Below are 19,923 nucleotides of genomic sequence, written 5' to 3'. Positions count from 1 at the left end.
TTGAACTTTAGGAAATGACTTTGGCTCAAGGTCATGACACACCCTTTGGTCAAAATCAATCTCTGTATACATTTATTGACTGGGTTTGAGGACAACATGCGTTTTATCGGACCCTAGAGTCAAACATTACTACGTTTGCCATAGGCCTTTAGGCCGATGACAAACAGTTTGGTTCGAGGGATCGACAAAACGCATTTTGTCCGAGAACGCAGTTAATAAATGTATTGTTGTACCTTTTATTTATTCATTTTTTATATACCTGTATCGCTGGCTTTCATGACAATGTAAATTATTGGCCAATTCTGTCACCGTCGAAAGTTTTTAATGATATAACAATAATCTTTGTACTAAGTGTAAGCTTCCAGTGATTCACCATTTCAAAGTTATAGCCCGGAAATACTTTTATACCTTTTCTATACCAGAATGATTTCTGGTCAAGACCATGACACAGTCGTTTTCTTAGCAACTCTGTACCATAGATTCTCAATCAGCAAGTTATAGACCGGATAAGATTGCAAGGAGAGACGGACGGATTTACAGACAGACGAACAAGGCGATTCCTATATAACCCCTCCCCCAAACTTAGTTTGCAGGAGGTATATAAAAGCCCCAAATGTTTCCCAATCCCCAAGCTTACCCCTCTTTATTAGAATTTCAATATGTATCGGACTTGGTTACGCATATTTATTTGAAGGAATACTTAGTCGGATTGACAAAATTAGGTATTTATGATTTTAGGTCAAGATACCACAGCCTTATTAATAACATAATATGTTTTATGAGGAATTAAATATTAAAGCTTGAATTCATTCCAACTTCGTCACATGTTTGCAACAGTACATGTCGATAAAAATACAACCAAACGAGACAACCTAAATGTTATTATCTTAAATTGACACTAATATAATTTTAAGAAATAGTTGTTTATTTGTAGACTTTTAGGTTCGTACAGAGCATAGAACTACTCCTATGGACAGCATCAGAGCTTATGGGTAATACGGCATTTTGTTTATCGTGTTTTGTTAGAATAAGCTTTTGATTAAAAATAAAATTAATTCAAACAGGACAACACTGCTTAGTGTATACCGGATACAGTTGTTTGACCAGTTCGTATATACTAACTACAAAACTCAATACTGCTAACAAAATAAGATTTTTTTTTATGATTTCTTATACATCGATTTGCTGTATTGCAACCACATGCATGCATATATCAACATTTTATAACCTATCAATTTATCATTTTATAACCTATTAAAGTTTTTCAAAGTTTGTCTCTGGTACTTTCAATTGAGTTTGTTCATCCACCACTCTCCTAGCAAAGTACCTGTAATACCTGAAATCGTGACAGTTCTACCAAAATACTGTGGAATCATTTTATTTCGTGGGGGTCAATGTTTCTGGGTAACCAAAATTTTACTGCTTCGTGGGGAGGCATTTTCGTGGATAACATTTACAAAAGATGTAATGAATCGATACTATGACAAAGTTCATTCGCGGATGTGTTAATTCGTGGTTAACTAACGGACAAAATCCACGAACATTGGTCTTCCACAAACAATGATGATTCCACAGTATAGCATGTATAAGACCGTAATTCCTTCCTATAAGATAAAATTATAAATTTCTTTATCTTTATATATTTCACAATTAATTTAGATCTCTCTCTCTCTCTCTCTCTCTCTCTCTCTCTCTCTCTCTTAGAGAGGTGGAGGGAGGGGCATTCAGAGTAATAATTAAATACCGAAGGGAAAAAGAATGTTTTCGAAACCCCAAGTTTTAAAATCATTTTCTTTGGGGGGGGGGGGTTAGATGACACTTTCATTTTTGGTACAAAATCATAAGAGGATTAGTAAACACTGCAGCAAAATGCGAGAGGGAGCAAACAGTTTAAAAATGAAAATTTCCTTCCAAAATAAACGTTAACGCCAAAGGACTTTTCAGGAAAGCAGTGAGAAGCGCCCTTTCCCCAATTCCACTTATAGTCGCAACACGGTATGATATTCTTGCATAACACTTGTGAATGGTTGCTGAGAATTTAATGTCGAATTGTGAATCAATATTCTCCCGATCAAGAAGCCAACACCCAACATCTTACATGTAGCTAGGTCATGATTTGAATACACGTAAAGAACTATTTAGGATGTTTTTGAATAAATTTTGGTCCTGCTGCTCCGTTTCTTTCCTTATTATTCTGTCTGATACTTTAACCCAGATTGTACACCAGAGACAACCTAGATTTAAGGAAATGATTTTGCAGATGATAAGGAAGTCTTACATGTAATTTAAGTTGTTTTATTCTATCTTTTCGCATTTGGTTTTTTAATCATCTGCAGATTTATTTTGTTGAAAGCATTTGTTTGGAAATGGTTCAGTGGTATATACTGACAATTCAAAATTGAGTTATTAGAAAATTTTATAGTTTGAAATACATTTATTGTATTCATTTATGGTTTCTGTGAAATAACAAATAAATTTCATGTTATTTACCTTAATTGTTGTAGATGTCTTTGTTGTTGGAATTGTTTGTTGTTTTGTTCCCGTTATCTGTTTTAATTGGAAAAAAGAGTTGAATATGTTCATTTTATTTATTTTCCTATAAAAGAAGTTCCTTTTTCACAAAAAAGAAGGCTGTGCATTGGATAAGATGTAGAGGATTATGGTAATCGAGGCTCAATATTAACGCTTATCCGTTTGTCCGTGTCAAGTTTATTTTGTGATCGGAGAAGTCCATCTCACGATACTGTGAATACATGAAAATCTGCATAGAATTCTTAGAATTTTGTGAATTTTCTTTTTGTAATAGTAACCATAAAAGATAACATTACAATCTTAAGGGCTTAGTGGCATCTCGCTTGATACCGCTACGAGAACGATCGATACTAAATTAAGGACAGTGAATAATTAATTATTAATTATTTATATCTATTTCATTTTTGAAAATTAAGTGCTACAAAGTTTTGTATATATTTCTAGTCGGAGAAGTTAACAATAAATTGGTAAAAATAACATTTGCTGACAACTTGCCTGATGGACAAATGGATAGTTTAGTTAATGTTGAGCTCTTAATAGCATCTATTTGTGTATACAAAATAGATGCCTTTATTTTATGAGAAAAGTATATTTGCATGGACCTATATACTAGTATAGGTCCCTTGTACGTTGGCTTTTAAGAGTCGGGCTTGGATGACATAGCAAGTGTTGTCTATATAAAGGGTCGGGTTTGTTCTTCACATTCCTTTCTGCTGAACCTTTCAAAGGTAAAGACGCATAACAAATGCTTGCAAAGAATACATCTAATTTTTGCTTTGTAATTTTAAAAACCCTCCCTCCCACCACCTTTATTAGAATTTTCTGTTTTCTAGTAAGGTAGGATTTTTTGCTGCTTGGTTTTTGCTGATGAATACCTTATACCTATACAGAAAATAATCCTGGTGCGTTCTAAAGGAAAAGTTAAAGTAAAGAATTTGCCGCATCAAGTCCGTTGCCAGCTAAAACGTTTGTGCGGAACGTGCATTCAACTGTCTCTGTGCAGTGTGCTAACATAATAGAGTTGCAAACTCGGACCAAATTAAATTTACTATCATTTATAAACTGAATCGGTAGCATTCAATCGATTAAAGGATTGACAGTTTGAACTTTAAAGGAAATTGTCGTAGCACTTTCTGAAGGAGAAGTCGTTAGAGTGAAGCGTCTGCGCACACCAAGTCAACTGATAACTGAATATTTGTGTGAAACTTGTAATGAACTGTCACCTTGTTGATATGCTAATGCTAGTGCAAACTAAGCTAATAAGCTTACTCTTGGTGACAATGATATATACTTTAGAGCTGTAATATATAGTACAAGTTTGAAATATGAAAAAGTTTGATATTTGAAGTTTGAGATGTGTGATCTATGAAGTTTGAGATATTTGATATATTATGTACAAGATTTGATATATGAAGTTGATATGCTTGATATTTGAAGTTTGAGATATGACTTTGATTTTGAACGGTTTGTGTGTTGATTTTGAACAGTTTGTATGTATGCTGACCCTCCGCGGTAAACCCGGGACGGTTAGACTTTGAAATACACATGGAGTTTGAATTTGGTGGAATTGCCCAGTTGAAATGGCATCCCACAATGTTTGTATTTTCTTGTGCCACGGCCAATACTCGCCACAATAAATAACTATAAATTCTACACTGAGTTTTGTGCCATTTTCTCTGTATAAATAACATAAAGAGTTATGGAATGTTTCTTAGGACATAAACAATCTTGTTAAAGAGAAATATTGCTTGAACTAAAAATATATGACAAATGGATTTATCTCTTATTTTACTTCTCAAATGCATAGCCATCTGGGTTGAAGTACAATTGCTTGCAAGTAGAATGTACATTGTAAATATAATTCTTCAATCAAGTTCTATGTTAATTTAATATATGTGCGGAAAGAATCAAATTTAAAATAATCTTATGAAATCAAATGCATATTCTTCTTGCCAAATTGAATAATAGTTACAGACAAAAAGCGTAGGGAGAAGAGATTAGAACTGGGTGTTTTTCTTACCGCAAATAAATATCCGCACAACCTGATAACTGAAGCGATTGGAAAAGCAAAGACAAACCCAATCACAGAACTTTGGAAAGTTTACAGAAAGAGTCAATCCGGAAATGTACACACAGAAATTTCATTCGTTTCACCCATAATCTAAAAGAATCACATCATTTTCAGCACAACGAGACCGTTTTTATCCATACTTCAACAGTCAAACTATCTGAAGGATCTAATTCAGGAGAAGGATCTAATTACAGTAGAAGACAACCACAAAATTTGAAGAAAAAAACTCCTTACGAAAGTCGTGGGATTCACTTCGTCAAAGGAAACATTTATGGCTTCCAAATGCACGATGCGCGCTGTAGAGTTTGTGATTTTATGCACAAGGAAAATTAATCACATTTCAAAACGGAATGAATTTAAAATTCAACATAACATGAACTGCAAATGAAAAAAAGCGTATTATATTGTATGACCTGTATGCGTATGGTTGCGGAGAGCATTACACTAGTCATACAGAAGTTAAAGTGTCTGAACTTAATAGAATACACAATAAACAGGTAAGGAATCTATCCCTTCGGAATACTCCATGCAGCGAACACTTTGACCTTTGCGACAAGGGACTTTATTTCATGGGTTTGACCCAAAGAACAATATTTCATTGATACATTTAAGTCTAAACTTAACAAATAAATATTCTTATTTGTATCAATGACTTTTTAAAATGTTTTCACATTTTGATGATTGATTACAGTAAAATTTGTCTAATCCGGCCACCAATGGTTCAAAGAAATTGGCCGAATTAGACAACATTCCGGATTTAACAACATTTCAAACAACTGAAATTACTGAAAGGGGCTTTAAGTTTACATAATATCAGACAAGATTTCGGAATACACAGCATCCGGACTAGACAAGATTTGTTATATAATTATGTAAACACATATTATTTAGAGTATCAAGTATAATTGTGTATTTTGGCGCTTATTTTGAACATTTTTCCGGCAACTTTTGACGTTTTTTTTTAACCCATGACGCCATAATAACGACTTAAACATGTCATCTTGTTATCGTTATGTCACTTATTCAAAATCAAAGAGTCAAGAGGCGAAAGGACGTAAGATTAAAAGTGTCTTCTACGGAATATTTAATTTTTTTTTGTATTACTACCAATACTAAGGAATTATTAAATTCTTATATATATATATGATATGAAGAGAAACAAGATAAACGCCAACTTTGCAAAACAGATGTATGTGTATTAGGTCAGATTACATAATTGTTTTTTTTTTGTATTACTACCAATAGTAAGGAATTATTCAATCCTTATATATATATATATATATATATATATATATATATATATATATATATATATATATATATATATATATATATATATATATATATATATATATATATATAATATATATATATATATATATATATATATATATATATATATATATATATATATATATATATATATATATATATATAATTAAGATCTCACACAAATACGGAATTTTACCTGAAATGAAGAGAAACAAAATAAACGCCAACTTTGCAAAACAGATGTATGTGTATTAGGTCAGATTACATGTTTCTTAATAATGTATAGTTTCTCAGGTTTTTGTCATTGAAGTATTTCTACTTTAACAAGTTTCCTTCCAAAAAAGTTAAGGTACCTTTCCAGATATTTGTGGAAGGTATCGGAGGATGGAGTTTCGTAATATATAATCTTTTTGGAAATAATTTGCTGATATCACATTTTTTAGTCTTTTTTTTTTAAAACTTAAATTCAGCATATGATTAAAATTAGATATGAATTACCAAGCTTAATAGGTACTTTTCTTTTAAAATAGTTTTAATTTTAATATCTTGTACTATTCTATTTTCATGCATATAGAAACATCATGATATCATTTTGTGTTTCATTGTGATCAAATTAGACATTTTTTGTCAGAAATTTATATAATTTCCTGTATGTAAAATTTTAAAAATGGTTTATGATCAAAACAACACAAAATAAAACTAGCTGCTGTCATAAGACAGTCATACCTGCATGTACATGTTTGCTTCTAAATGTATATTACTATATAAATTTACATAAAATATATGTACATGTACATGTATAAAATTGAGAAAAATATGCACAGGTGAAGATATGACCATGAGTCTGTTATTTTAGTATTTCAATTCATTACCAGTCATAATATAAAAATTGTGAAGATAATTCTGATTTTAAAAGAGGGAGTTTCAGAAAAAATGTATTTCTGTAAAGAAGGAAAAAAAGGCCCAAATTGGAAGTTGAAAACGTTATTTTTGACCCCCATTTGACCAGACGGTGAAATTGAAAATTCAAAAACCTTATCACATATCTGCTGGACACCTCCCATCAAATGGTTACTGTGTAAATGCTTGAAGAGTTTTGTAATCGTTTTACCACCCCCATTTACCCAGTAGGTTAAAAAGAATTCACCGACATCTTATTGCAAAAAGATTTTGCTACCGAGTAAACTAAAGGCGCAGAGACCACTGAGGTCACAAAATGACACCCCTCCTTTCCCCTATGAGTATAATGCTACCAAATGTTTTGCTATATAAAAACCCAAATGTCTGTCCAATCGAGATGGGAAATAGGAGGTGCAGAATGGCATTATGTAATGAAGATTCTTTAAATTTTATTAAATGAAGGGGGAGTTGATGATAACAGATAAGTATCGCAAGAAAAAATGGCAGAGTCCAGGTTTTGCTTATGGGAAAGCCGAGATATCTGCCTGATCGAAACGAAGAATAGGAGATGCACAATGACACTATGTAATAAAGAATCTGTGAAAGACTCATTAAATTTTATTCAGTGGTGTTGAAGGAGTTGTGGATAAGAGATGGATACCTTCAATATTATAAAAAGATTAAGAGTGCCCATGTTCATGATGATATGCTATGGGAAACCCAATTGACGGTTAAAAGAGGAGGCGCACAATGACACTATGTAATAATAAAGATTCTGTGAATGTCTCATTAAATTTTATTCAGTGGCATTGCAGTGGTATTGGAGAAGTTGCAGTTAAGAGATGGGTTTCTCCAATATTATAGAAATAATGTATATTATAGAAAGAATACTTCGGTAAAGGAAACCCCAAACATGTGTCAGATTGAAACATAAAATAGAAGGTACACAATGGTACTATGAAATAACGAGTGAAATTCACATTAAAATTTTGTTCGGTGGTATCTAGAGTTGCAGATAAGGAATGGGTATCCCAAAGAATTACGGACCGAAGAACGTTAGCAGACACCCCATCACTATATCCCCTTACACTTGTCAAGCAGGGGATATAAGCGGAATTTTGGGAACCAGGTTTTTGTAAGTCGTTTTTCGTCCACCATTTCTTTCCCAGGTGAAAAAAACAATCCGAAACATTATCGCACTTCTACTGGACACCACCAATCCTCTTGCAAAGAAGAAACGGCTACTGACTAAAATGTAAGATAAGTTCTGGGAACCAGGTTTAAAAAAAAAAAAAAAAAAAGTAAAGTTATTTCTCGACTCCATTTGGCCCTTGGGGTGAAAATAACATGCCAACACTTTATTGCAAATCTACAAGACTCCGTCAGTTACCTTCAAAAGATGATTTGGCTACTGGGTAATATGTTTGAGGAGTTCTTGGAAGCAGAATTCTGTGTAAAACTATACGTGGTTTTTCATCCCCCATTTGGCGCCTAGCAGCCTAGGGTGAAATGAAAAATTCTGAAACCTTATTGCACATCAACAGACACAACCAATCACATTGTAAAAGATTATTCTACTGCATAAAAGTAAGAGAAGTTTTGGCCAGGTTCTTATATAAAAAGTAAATAACAATAATAATAATAATAATAAAAAACGTCGTTTTTCAACTCCATTTGGCCCCTAGGGTGAAAATGAAAGATGCGAAATCTGACCTTACTTCACATTTGCAGGATACGACCAAAATGTATCACTTCCAAAGAGATGAATTGCATTACTTACTGCTAAAAGTTTAAGAAGAATTACAAGAAAAGAAAGTGTGACAGACGAATTGACAACAATTTAACTATAAATATCCAAATTTTCTTCACAAAGTACGGGTATGATTAAGTAGAATTACATGTATATCGAACATTTGTTTTGAATTTTAGTTGAAAATCTTGTTATTCCTCTACTAAAAGGGACTATAGAGGTTTCCTCGCTGCCTATCTATAGCTATAGTTTCTCTGTCTATTGGGCAGTCTGTCCCATTTTGTTTTGTAGACGTTATTTGAGTGATTTACGCAGTAATATTACGTACGTAGCTACAAATGTTGTTGCCTCTGAACAGAATAAAAGCAAATTATATTTACTGTAATTACTAGAGAAGCCAATTTCGCTCTGATAGCCTAGTCGAGTAAACGGGGGTTAATTCAGTCCATCGACAGCTTGTGGCGACTGTCATAATCTGCATGTATGACGGCTGTTTCTATTGTTCACATTTAATAAGCACAAACAGAACAATACAGACAGATGCCATTTGTTAGAAAAAGAATAACTAAAAACTGCCATAGTTTTAGACATATTATGATAGCTCAAGGATAAATAAGATACAAAAACTGTTAACAGGTTCAAACTTAATCTAATTAAACATGCATGAAATCAATCCTGAAGAAATTTGTAAATATGCTACAATCTATTAACATTTGGTTTCCTACAACATATATAACCTACTTCAGTCTCACAACAATTGTTACAACCGTATCCGACACATTCTCACATCGTATCCGTCACATCTACTTCTTTTTACACACATGTTCTAAAACCTCTTTAAAAACTTTAAACTGATTTAATCGCTCTTGGTCTAAACTTTGTCTGAACAAGCGTTTGATAAACATTATTGGCTATAGAACATGTATAAAATACAATATTCCATAACAGTGCACACTAGACAAATTTTCTAAAGCAACTATCAGTATTTTCATTTGCAAATACAGCATATGCCTCCCAAACACTATTATACCCAAATTGCCGCGTCTACATGTAGGTTTTTGCAGTCGAATTTGATGGTGTTTTTATTGCGACACTACTTCCTTAAATGGCTCTCTTGCGTGAAAACTAATTTAATTCCTGGAGTCGATTACACACCCATTGTGCACTGATTTCATTATAATGCTGCCGGTTACCTTGGCTGTAAGAGAGGTTGCATCAGCGATGGTGACCCTTGTCTTTCAAACGATATCAAGCAAACGTCTTACATGTTGCACAAAAGTCCCACAATAGGTGCTTTGGTATTCGTCACTGGTTCGTCACACACTAATGCCACAATTTTTAGGTGCAATCTTGCAGTAGTTGTGTGTTATTAAACGTCTGCTTACCCACAGGTAACATTTAAACATTCAATATAATATACATGTATTTAATGAAATTCAGCCAAAAGAAAAAAAAAACCCAAATTTTGAATTGTTTTATTTTTTTAAACAAACATCTTCAAAGAAACACCGAGAAGACACTATAGTATTACATGTACCAGCGGCCATACCATGCTCCTCTGCTGTGAAGTGCTGCATACCCAATCATGTTTTTCGCAGTTTTTAATGAATGCAAACATATATATTTTACACAGTTTCAAAGAAGAAAATGAAACTTTATTTATCTAAAAACGCGTGAGCACGATTTTCATGTGTTTCTATGAAATGGATACACTTCAGTTATTATTTAATTATGTATTTACCAGTTTTGGCATTTTAACATCTTACTTTTAGTCATGGTTATATACTTACATTGTATAAACATTAAGTAGCCATTAAATTATGTGTGAAAAAAAGGTAAAAATGAAATTTTCTTTGATGGCGCGTTAGCAATTTTTGTCTAGTTGATTTCTTGTGGAGAAAAATTATACTTCGGTTGCAAATGTATTGTGCAAAAGGTAAGGTAATTTTCATCAAAATAGAAATGAATGGCGACATTGACTTATTTTTAATGAAAAACTTTTTATAAGGGACCATTTCCAGATTAATGATCTTACTGAAAGAAATACAAGTATCAGAAAAGTTAAATGTGTTTTAAAACCAATTAAAGAGGGATCATTCAGCAAGTCAGGGAAGCCCAGTCGGTAGAGCGCTCGCTCCGTGATCGGAAGGTCGTGTGTTCGAATCACTGCCGCGACTGACCAAAGTCGATAAAAAATAGGAAGCAACTGTTCCTTCGCCAAGCGCTCGGCACTTTGAAGTGAAAGTTGCGGGTCCTTAGGATGAGACCTTAAAAACCGAGGTCCCGTGTCACGGTAGGGGTTGGCACGATAAAGAACCCCCACAACTCAATGACCCTGAGTGCCGAGTAAAGGTCTAAATTTGAAGCCCTTCACCGGTATATATGAGTGAAAAATTCTCGAATGGGACGTAAAACAACAATACAATCAGTCAATCAATATTTTTTGTCAGAAAGCAATCTAATTAAAAATAGATGTTCCGAATCCGCCACCGGTTCTCAAGCGGGGAATAGCAGCGGATTTGGAACATTTAATTTTGATTATAGATTGGACAGAAAAGTTTCATTAGTGGTTCTTTATTGTCTCAATAACCTGAAAAGTAACCAACAATCAACATTTGTACATGTATCCTCGAGCAATGCATTGAACCTCGTTTCATTATCTTTTTTTTTTTCTTCAAAATTTAAATCATCCTATAAACTTGTTTTCCACTTATATCATTTAATTTCTATAAAATAATTGATTCTGATTGGATAAAAAATTCATTTGATAACTGCATCAATAGAATTTGGAGTTCGCTTGCACTTAGCAGCCGGAACTACTTTGGCTGTCTTTACATGTATATTTCCCGCTTCCAGAAGTTCATGAAGGAACAATTGAATACCTTTTCTCTAATAGATATATTCTTGGATTTCGAAACTTGTCCGTTAAGTTCCTGACTTATTGTCTACTTTCGTTTCTTTTTGAATTATCCCCCTTTGCTAAACAAATCAGATCGTCTGCATGACAACAATACAGTAATGGGAAAGAAGGAAAGAAACCAGCATACCTATGTTAAATGTTTGACTTTGAGATAACTGGTATGAACAATAAAACTGTGAAGAAATGTTTTTAAGCTACCAAAGCGGGGAAATGCCGTTAATCTGTTAATTCTTAGGAATCGAATGTTCGAGAAAAACGACACGGCATGAAGGGCGCTGCATGAATGAGGACAGAATTCTTTCAATGTTAAACAGTAGGCAACAGACTCTCTCAGATTTTACAGCATGGACAGGTTTTGATACATATTTATATGTTCGGTTTGAAATTCAGATGAAGAGATGCGCAAATGAAATCCAAAATTTCTTTGACCAGTATAGATCGATAGAGTTGTTAGGATATCTGAGTAGCATCCCTTTAATTTACGAACCCAGATAGCTTACCTGGGAAAATATACCCATTGGGATATAGCAAAAAATTAATAACACAACAGGTAAGTTTTTTGTGTTAAAGTACTGTTAATTATTGTTAGAAAAGGTTGGTAGTGACACGACAATATTTGAGAACGTTGTTTCTTCGTTAGGCCTATAGCCATTTTGAATTTCAGCAACATTGTTGTGATATATTCCTACGCACTGTTTTTGATGCGTAAATTTTATAGTAAACTGAAGGGAAAGTTTCATTTTATTATTTTAAAATCTTAATTAAATGATAAGAAATGAAAGTAATATTTTTTTTCTTTGACCGACGTATCAAAGAAAAAATTTGGACAGAAAACGTTTTCATCAATGCGCTACGCGCATAGATGACGTTTTCCGTCCAAATTTTTTCTTTGATACGTCGGTCAAAGAAAAAATATTACATTCATTTCTTAAATCACGTTGTTAAAAATACAATGTCGCTGACCAATTTACTTAAGGTAATATATTTGTTTGTAAGTTTTGCCTTTATGGAAATAAAATTGTCTTTATTTTTCAATTAATAAAGTGTATTTCTAAGGGTAATTACAGGTTCTTATGTCCGTATAAGCATTCTGGTAATATAGATTAATTCAATACATAATAAGGAACTTTTAGGGAAGAAAGAAGATAAAACAAATTGAAATTCAATCGATAATGGTGCAAAATTGTGGTCGCACGAAAGTCGCCTGAATTTCGCATGAACAAAAATGTAAAATAATCATTTAAATTTGCATATTTTTTTTTTTTCGTAATTATCATGTGATTATCATACAGTTTTCATTCCAAACTGACAACAAATGAAAGTCCTGCTTTTTTTGTGCTAATTTACCATATAGCTAAACTATCCTTGTATACATAAGCATGATTTATGTTTTTATGTAATTTTGACAACAAGGAACTACATTTCATTTAATTAAAACACAACAATAGTCTGTCACATATAAGTAGATTTCTTTTCTGAAAAAAAAAAGAAAATCAATGAAAAAGATTTATGCTGCCATATTTTTGTCCGTAAGTCCTGTAATTAGTGCTTTTTTGTAATTCTGAAGCAGGAATTCTGAATTACTTTGTTTTTACAAGTTTTATTTTTTATTTTGTAACTGTTTGCTATGAATATTGCAATCAAAAATGGGGTAATGAAAATCACTGCAAACACCAACTTAAAAGATTGCCTTCCGTCAACTTTACAATAAAAAAAATAGGCAATACTTTAATATTGTTTAAAAGTGCACAAATGTTTTAAAGGTGCTTGGACACAGATTTGAAGTTAATATTTTCTCAAATTTTCCGTATAATTTTTTATGACTTATATGTTGCTATAGCATTTCATTCTAAAATATAACGAAAATCTTATTTCCCCTCGAATTTATTAAAACTTCAAATTTCTGGACGCGTTGGATTGACACATCCTTGCGCTTTCACATATTTTAATTTTATTCTTAATACTTAAGAAAAGTGGCAATTTTATTGTGTATTAATGAAAAAATATTAAAACTATAACCCAGAAAATTCAGAGTAGAAATGTTCGAAAGCAAAACCCACTCACAGTATTCTAAGTCCGTGCCCAGTGGTGTATGCAGAGTTTAACAATTGAACACACCCGGTGAATCGTAAACATTAACAGTAATAGAGCTCGTGCCCTGTTTACAAAAACAGTTTACGTTTCACGGGTGTGTTCAATTTGTTAAACTCTGTACACATCACAGAGCACGGACTGACAATACTGGTGAGTTGGTTTTGCTTTCGAACATTTCTACTCTGAATTTTCTGGATTATAGATGTAATATTTTTCATTAATATATAACAAAATCGCTTCTTTTCTTAAATATTAAGGATAAAGTTAAAATTTGTGTAAATGCTAAGATGTGTTAATTAAACGCGTCCCGGAATTCGTACTTCCAATAATTTCCAAATAAAATAAGTTTTTAATTATATTTTCGTGTGAAATGCTATTGCAATATATAAGACTAGTCGTGATATTATACAGAAAAATTGAGAAAATTGTGTCTAAGCACCTTTAAAGGGGCATGGACACAGTTTCAGATTTTATTTTTCCATTTTTTATGTTTACAATACTTAAATAAGACATTTCTAATGATCATCAAAACTTGAATGCCAGTTATTGAGAAACAAGAGAGATTTAGCGCTCCCAACCTTTGTTATGTTAACAAGGCCTGTGCCATGTTTTTGTCAACATAGGTTAAATATACTAATATATGTTCGTTCGAAGCAGATTTTTTCAATATATACAAGTTAATTCTAAATACAATTAGACAGTTTCTAGTGGTTTGTTGAATCTCGTTTTCTTATAAACATGATATTTTCTATATGTAAACAAAAACAAGGCACGAGCCTTGTATACATTAAAAAGAATTTTAAGTTCTATGTCTCCTTTGTAAATCAACAAAAGACATGAAAATTTTTGTTGATCATTAGAATAGCCTTAGTTAGGAATAATAAACATTAAAAATGGTAAAAAAAAAAAAAAAAAAAAAAAAAAAAAAAAAAAAAAAAATTCAGTTGAAACCGTGTCCATGCCCCTTTAAATAAATAACTACATATATTAGCAAACGAAAGAGTATAAAATTTCATCTTTAATCTTTTCTAAACGTCCATAAAATAAAGGAATTTATTATATATTTATAATGTAATACAGGGTTTTTGCATCCCTGATATGAACACAGGCACGCGCCCTGTAATACACACCCTGTATCGGCACCCTTTATTTTACCCTTTATCACACCCTTTATTACACCTATCCGGAACATCTCTGTATTTTTCATTCGGAGTACCTCGGATCTTTTTCTATTAATTTAATTGTTAATAAAGTTTATTTAAATTGTAATCTTATTTCATCGGGAATTTAATGTTGTTCAAAATAATTATTTTTTAAATTTGTAATTATTTCATTTCTTATCACTGAATATAATGCCTTTGGGAAAAAAAAAATGAGAAATGGAAATTCAACAAAAACAGAACACATTCAAATTATTAAAAATTCAGTAATTAATTTACAAGTTTATAAATGATTTTAAGACACTTTTTTCAAATATATAATAAAAACAACAATACATGACAAAATCTGTATCACACCCCATATCAACCCTCGACCAATATCAGCCCTCTGGCCTTCGGCCCTCGGGCTGATATTGGAGTCTCGGGTTGATATGGGGTGTGATACAGATTTTGCCATGTATTATTCTCTATATAATGTATTTTAGGATTTTCAAGATACAATCGAACTAAAGGATGTATCTTTAAAAGGGGTTAAAGATGATGACATGTTCTATAGAGTTAGTGCCCTTACTCCCTCAATCCCCTTTACCCTTAATGTGGTAGTTCAATAATTTAACAATCCACTTAAATATAGAGTCAAAAGCATTTTTTTTAAAACAAAGATTCTCGAAACCAATAAAAAAAAATTTCTAATCTACCATTAACAGTAAAAACTTTTTAGAAAATATCTTAATTTTCACACTATACTCGCTATATCACACTTATTCCATTTGAGTGGCTCAACGGTCCATTTTTGAAAGATTCCATTCATAGTATGAGTAAAACTATTCATATTTCGGTTAATAAAAACACGGTGCAAAGATCCACTTTACCTTAAAAATATACTCTAATGACACAACATTCCTATCGTTTCCAGAAATATTTGAGGTCCATTTAGTCAAGGGTCATATCGCAAACATGATCTCATCCCCTTCGACAACTTCTGTATGCCAAACAGTCCTCAATGTAAGATGTGTTCTAATGACGCACTTTTCAAGGTAATTTAAGTTTTTAAAAGAAGAAAGCATATCAAAGAGTTGTTTGCGGTTGGTTTTATTTGTATTAGTTTTAGAGTGCAAATCTTCCTTTTTGTTTACTATAATCAAGAAAAAAATATACTTAATGTTGACTACAGTGTACTTTACCAACACCTGATCTAGAGATGGTATCCAAGAAAAACCTTTCAAAAAGGTGTGAACATAATTATGAAATAATACGATGCACTTTTATATTACATGTATATTGATTGATGGTTTGGAATATCTTATACAACTTTTCAAATCAAGGTTAAGAGGATATCGTTAGCGTATGAAAAAGAGACACAAATATTTGGATGTGATCGTTCCTCAGTTGAAAATGGTTATGAGAACTGTTCTATCAGTTGAACAACTGATGAACAACTAACGTATTTAGATTTTATACTGGAAATCTAATTTTTTCTAATTTCTCTAGATCAATAAGCTTAGTCTGCTCTCCAATTCCATTCAATTATTTTTTGAATACTGAATAATGAATTGTTTGAATTAATAGTCTTATCGATCTTTTTCTGTAGGAGTTGGATTTCCAATGTAATCGTCACTGGTTTGGCACATCAAATGTTTCCCCATATTTTTGAGATTTTGAAAACCATTTGAAATGCATCCAATGCAAGCATCTAAGATTTATTGTTACATAAAATGTGAATCCGGAACCAGTACATACGGATATAATTAATTAATAGTACTTAACCCACCATGAATACTTTGAATTGTTGGAAATGTTCTCGCTTTTATCGCATTTCACACAACGTACAAGATTAACATTTCTTGATTTGCAAGCAAACAAATGAAGTGTTTTCTTTAACACTTACGATTTTTTCCTTGCTTGTCTTAGTAATATGGGCAATGTAGGTATCTGTGTTGCTGAAACAGAATCCACAATTTGTTTTTCTTCATCATTGGACAAAATTTCTTCAACCAATATGGTCGTGGTTATTCCATAGCATTTCTGATCTATGAAAAATGAATTCATTTATTACCAATTTCATATTTTTTTTTTTAAATTGTGAAGTTTTTTCCCCCTTGATTTGTAATTTTTACACAAACTGCTAATCTTAATTAAATTTGAGACGCCATTGTATATTTAACTGTATCATGTGCTGTTTATTTTCCTGCCAGTATGCATGTGTGCTGCTCACATTTGTAAATATCTGTGGAGTTATAAACCTTTAGACACGGAAAATCAAACCTCGTGCAATCAATTAGAAAATTTCCCTGTATTACACCACCAGCTGTGTTGTATTCGGGGCAGCAACCTTGAAGTAAGATTTAAAAAGGTACATATAAATTAAGACATATTCATCGTCAATGAGTTCATTTGGTATGTAAAAATTTTAGACTAAAAATCCTCTATCATATAAATAAACTTAGTAGCCCTTCTTCGACCACCATCCATAAATATATTGAGTACACAGAGAAGATTAGTGATTGAGCAGACTAATTAGTTTTCAAAGTATTTGCTAAATGCAAAATATGGTTAATGTCGGGAATATCTAGGATCTCAAATGTTTGTGGTCGGATATAAACTTTTTATGAAACGATTTGTGTACTTGATTTTTTTTTTTTCATATCTTAGCCTTGACGAGGGATAGAAAACAGACAACACGTTGCATAAAACTCACAAACCCCTGGAGATTCTTTTCATAATATATTTATCGTTTGTTTTACACTTTTTTTATACACGAATTCATTTTTCTGCATTTATCACTATCACGTTATAAACATTGTGACATCAACTGTTAAAATGAAAACAGTATCAACAGCATAAATGAATAAATTTGTGATAAAATATGTTTTACAGGGAATACATGTACATGTACTAAAATTTTGTTAAGAATAAAAATAAAATGAAATGAATATGAATAGAATATCTTTAATTTGGTAAGTATATTTGCTTTATCGAGCTTTGTGTACTTGAGAGGCTTGCCAATCAAGCAAACATACACTATTTCAACGAATTGAATAAAGCAAATATAAAATCACACCATATTATGGTGGCATATTTCTGCCCCTTGTGTGCAAGTTTTTTTTTTTTTTTTTTTTTTTTTTTTTTTTTTTTTTATCAAATATGTCGACATGCAAGATTAGATATATGTTGACATGCAAGATAAATATGTTGACAAGCAAGATAAGTATGTCAACATACAACATAACTATGTTGACATGCAAGAAAATTGCAATCAAATAAAAATTATTAAAAATCTCCAGAAATCTCAAATATCGCCCACATGTGACATCTAACATGCTAGATGCTAATTATTTATGTCAACATGCAACTTATTTATGTTAACATGCGAGATAAATAAGTTGATATACAACTTATTTATGTCAACATGCAACTTTGTAATGTTGACATGCAAGATAAATATGTTGACATGCAACATATTTATGCCGACATTGCGACTTATTTACATCGACATGCAACTTGGTTACAGGTACATGTATGTTGAGATGCGAGATAAATATGTTGATATGCAACTTATTTATGTCAACATGCAACTTAGTCATGTTGACATGCGAGATAAATATATTGACATGCAACTTATTTATGTAAACATGCAACATATTTATGTCGACATGCAACTTTTTTGATGGCATGCTGTTTGTTTGAATGAGGGTATAGTTTAATCAAAATCTGTGGTTGCAGTGAATGAGAAGCTGAACTTCTGAACGTTCATCTTGTCTCTACACAATTGACAAGGTAAAACTTTGTTTTAGATCTGATATAAAACTGATATTGGATGTGATGAAGATCTTTTGGTTGATTAATCTGGTCTTTTGTATAATCCTAATTGATGTGTACTTCATGTAGCTATTATTTGATCAAACAAAGTACTTTTAGTACTTCACTATCTTCCATAAGTTTAATTGAATTGCAAATTTTTAGTATAATAAACTCTTACAAGCCAAATCGTGGTGTATTTAGTTTGATGTACATTTACACATGTAGGAAGCAAAACAAAAATTCATTGTGTTTAAAGTATTTTTTTTTCTATTTTTTTCAGCGACAAAAATACTATGGGTGAAAATATCTATATTCTTGATCTTGCTCAACGTTTGGTTGTGGACGGACTTCCCTTCAGTAGGAATGAAATGATTGCTGTTTATTACCACTCTGGTTATACTATTCAGAGAATTATTGGATTCTTGCGAGCAGACATAACATAGCTCTTAGTAAATAGAAAAAAAAAATCATCGAGTTTTAAGGGAAATGAATCCGACGAGACGAAACAACCAGCTGCGTTTGGAGGACATTGTAAAGGCTATTCTACTTGAACTTTCTACATGAGATTTCATTGCATTTTAAAACCCCCAACTCCATTTTCTGTCTGAGTGACACCCCCCCCCCCCCACACACACACTTTATGACTCCACCCTGGACCTTCTGGGGGCTTAAGGCGGCCCCAGACCTCTTGCTGCTATGGTTTTGCCTCACTAGAATTTAAAGGCAAGCTTCGCCCCTGCATAGTTATATTGCATCTTGTATGTATGATGTCAGATACTGGCGTTAGTAAGTGAATTTACAAAGATTAAAATTATATTCTCTGATAAGAATTGGTTATTGCATGTTATCATAATTTTTATGCATGGAAACATAATTATCTTGCATGTTGACATATTTATCTTGCATGTCGACATAAGATACATATTGAAGCTAATGATTTAGAATTAATACCGATAATTACAACTGGCGGCGCACAGACCTCGTACATTTTATCTAACCACTCATCCTTTAGACAGTGATAAGCGTATTTTCTTGTACAATTCCTTGACACCGATTCACAGCTCTTTATCTTTGATGCTCTATTCCATTCTTCTTTATGTGAGGGACACTTGTCAACAAAGTTTGCAAACGTACGAGGCTCTGGACATGCATTTATTTTCTGAAAGTATAATTGCACATACATTGTGGTAACGATTAAACAATGTTGAGATATATAAATGCATATATTTGTTTTTGTGGTATCTCTCTGTTATATAAATATACAGAGAGCAAAGCAAACTTCACACCTGTTATGACGTTTAAAAACGAACGGCGCAAAAACATCTACACATCATTACAAGCCATATAGGCTACTTAGTGCATTTCTTTTCATGTACAAAATGTACAAAATACGCGAGTAAAACAATTATCGAATGCTTTATTT

The 19,923-nt window shown here is 32.2% G+C and overlaps 1 long non-coding RNA gene across 1 annotated transcript; it reads right to left on the bottom strand.

Moving 5' to 3' along the window:
- Positions 1 to 16,665: 16,665 nt before the first annotated feature.
- On the bottom strand, positions 16,666 to 19,664 carry LOC133177327 (uncharacterized). Its single transcript, XR_009719667.1, has 3 exons — positions 19,452 to 19,664; positions 16,915 to 17,031; positions 16,666 to 16,729 (listed from the first exon to the last, which is right to left on the bottom strand). It is a non-coding gene; the product is annotated as an uncharacterized LOC133177327 (long non-coding RNA).
- Between the last annotated feature and the right edge of the window lie 259 nt (positions 19,665 to 19,923).

The sequence above is a fragment of the Saccostrea echinata genome, unplaced genomic scaffold, assembly GCF_033153115.1.
Source record: "Saccostrea echinata isolate AGI-Se365-2 ecotype Australia unplaced genomic scaffold, CSIRO_AGI_Sech_v1 ptg000117l, whole genome shotgun sequence".
Taxonomy (NCBI): Eukaryota; Metazoa; Mollusca; class Bivalvia; order Ostreida; family Ostreidae; genus Saccostrea; species Saccostrea echinata.
Note: the sequence above shows the minus strand (reverse complement) of the source record. Positions and strands in the feature narration are given on the sequence as shown.